Raw genomic sequence first — 2,572 nt, 5'->3', positions numbered from 1 at the left:
ATATATATATATATATATATATATATATATATATATATATGTCATTACAACATTATCAACGCTATCCCCACCTCTTAAGAAGGTTAGGGTCACTCTGAACACACCTCTGGTTTTCCTTTGGGCAGGAAAGCAACCATATTAACATTTCTCTTTTAAAGTTAACAAAACTGTATACCATGTGTGACATCCAGCTTTTAAAGCAGATGTTAAAATGTGATCACCACGTTTGATATACGTCTATCTGGGCACGCCGTACGCTGACAGGCCGCTGAGTTTTCTCAGCACTATGGACTCCTCACTGCAAAGTCATGGCCTGAAAATTCCTGGCCTCGAGGTGGGACTTGAGAGTCAGTGGCTTTCAGAACTTGAACTTCCCCAGTTGAACAAAGACCTATTTATTGCTGGTGACGTGGCTTCCAGTCCAATATCTGTCCTTGGTATCGTGCAGGCACTGGAGCCAGCAGGGAGGGCTGGTAGAGTTTAGTGTCTACCTGCAAGCGTGTTATCGACTTTATTTTCCTGAAGGAGAAATCAAGGTATCTAAGGTTTATTGATTGGCCTATAGTGATTCAGTGAGTCGGAAGGGAATAGGGAGTAAAACCAATTCCCTGGCATCATCTCCCAAGCACACAACCCCTTACCTTGCAATGGCAGGACTGGAAGTCAAGGTTCCATCTCAGAGAATTTGATCAGAAAATATATGAAGGGTGATTCTGAAACCACAGAAGCATTGAAAAAGTCATAAAGATGTATAATGTATGATAGCATTTACCAGCTATAAATAGGGCAGTGCAAGGAGGAAAAATAGAGACCTTGGAAATCCATTGGGTCAGGAGAAATAGAAACTGCTTAATATTTCATTAAAAATGGATCTTCTTAAATTGCACTTTGATATCTTTGGGCGAAAGACGATATGTAAGAACTAAGGTGTTGTTATGTATGACTCTTCGTTATTAATCATTTGGACTGTTATTGAACTAAAACATCAACAAGATATTTTCTCCCTCTGAGTGGGGCAGTCACCATGTGTTTTGGGCACTGTTTGAAGTATATGAAAATCCACTTCCCTTGTCCACAAAAGCACTTTGGCTACAAGGGACAATGGTAACTAAAATGCCATGCTAGAAAGTGGACACTTCCGGGGCAGTTCTAAATGAGAAACTCTTGTGAAGAAAGCCTTAGAGTCTGGGGGCCAGAGCAGACCTTGCAAATCAGCTCATGCAATCCCCTCATTTAATGGAGGAGGAAATTGGGGCCTGGGGGAGGTACAGATATTTGCCCACACCTAGGAGCTAATTAACAGCAGAGTCTGGTTCCTGGTTCAGTGGTGTTTGGACTTTTTTTTCCCACTACACCCACCTCAGAGTGAGAGGTATACAAAAAGTTTATTAAAATAAGATGGTATTCCTTCAGCCAAGGGTCCAGAGAGCGGAAGGCAGATATGAGCCCAAGGTCAAGAGCAAACAAGACACCAAGAAGGACCTAGGCTTGGAAACGGGAAGGATAATTTGAGGTCACATTGAAAGAGGCTTCGTTGGGTTCCAGGGGTGGGAGAAGAGTGAGCAAAACTGAATAGCAGAATGAAGGTCAATTTGAGCACCAGGTGGATGTCCTCAGGGACATCAACCACGTGCCTGCCTCCCTTTCTGGCTGAGGCCATTGTAGACAGAGATCCAGGGGCTCACCCAAGCCTGTGGCCACACGCATCCATGGGAACACCAGCCCCTCCCCAGGTGTGTACCCACACGTGTGTGCCCCCCGTGCCCACGGGCAGCCGGCCTTCCCAAGGCAGTCCACAGGCAAAGTCGTTTCCTTACTAAGGCAGGAGAGGAAAGGTTTCTTGGTGTTGTCCGCCAAGGCTGAGAAATGAAGGGGTCAGATAAGATAAAACTGGATATTAAAAACACGAGACGTGCTGTGTTTCTAAACGGCACCAGCGTGGTGTGTATGCTGTGGATTAGCAGCTGTGTTAAAGTTCAGAGCCACTCAACACTCCAATTATATATTCACGTGGAAAATCAAGCCCCCGCCCCTGCCCCCTCGCTTACGGACTCCTCAGCATCTCCTGTTGGAGGTCACACACAGCCACCATCACCATCCTCAGGGAGTAGGCCGGTGGGGACCCACCGCTGCTCACAGCAGCCGTCTGAAATGAGCAGAGGGCTGCATTTGCTGCTTCCCTGCCAAAGCAAAACAAAACAAAACAAAGCAAAGAGCCTCTGCCTCACGCTGAATTCTCGCAGAACTGATTAATCTCTTTCCCTTGGATTCAGTTCCTCCATCCCTCTCCTCAGAGCTTCAGAGGAAGCCAAGGAACGGGCATGGCGAGGCTGAGGCTGAGATCGTGCTGGGCCCTGGGCCCTCCTGCCGGTGGCCCCTCCCCAGATTAGATCACAGAGGTTCAGGCGCCTCTCTCTTCCCTTAGGCCTTCTCCCAGGTGTCTGGAACTAACCCTCTTTCCTTCTGCTTTCGTGGCCCTTCTTCTTCCTCCGCTTTGTCTTCTCGCCCCTCTGTGTCCTCAATCACTATGCAGGAAGCAGCCAGACCGAAGCTGGGAGGGGTGGGTGGGCAC

At 47.5% G+C, this 2,572-nt stretch overlaps 1 protein-coding gene across 8 annotated transcripts in view; it reads left to right on the top strand.

Moving 5' to 3' along the window:
* NRP2 (neuropilin 2) overlaps positions 1-2,572 on the top strand; it is a 113,462-nt gene that overhangs the window by 54,580 nt on the left and 56,310 nt on the right. The gene's annotated exons all lie outside the window — the stretch shown is intronic.

Source organism: Aethalodelphis obliquidens, unplaced genomic scaffold (assembly GCF_003676395.1).
Source record: "Aethalodelphis obliquidens isolate GAN/ISIS:26980383/991018 unplaced genomic scaffold, ASM367639v1 scaffold2, whole genome shotgun sequence".
Taxonomy (NCBI): domain Eukaryota; kingdom Metazoa; phylum Chordata; class Mammalia; order Artiodactyla; family Delphinidae; genus Aethalodelphis; species Aethalodelphis obliquidens.
Note: the sequence above shows the minus strand (reverse complement) of the source record. Positions and strands in the feature narration are given on the sequence as shown.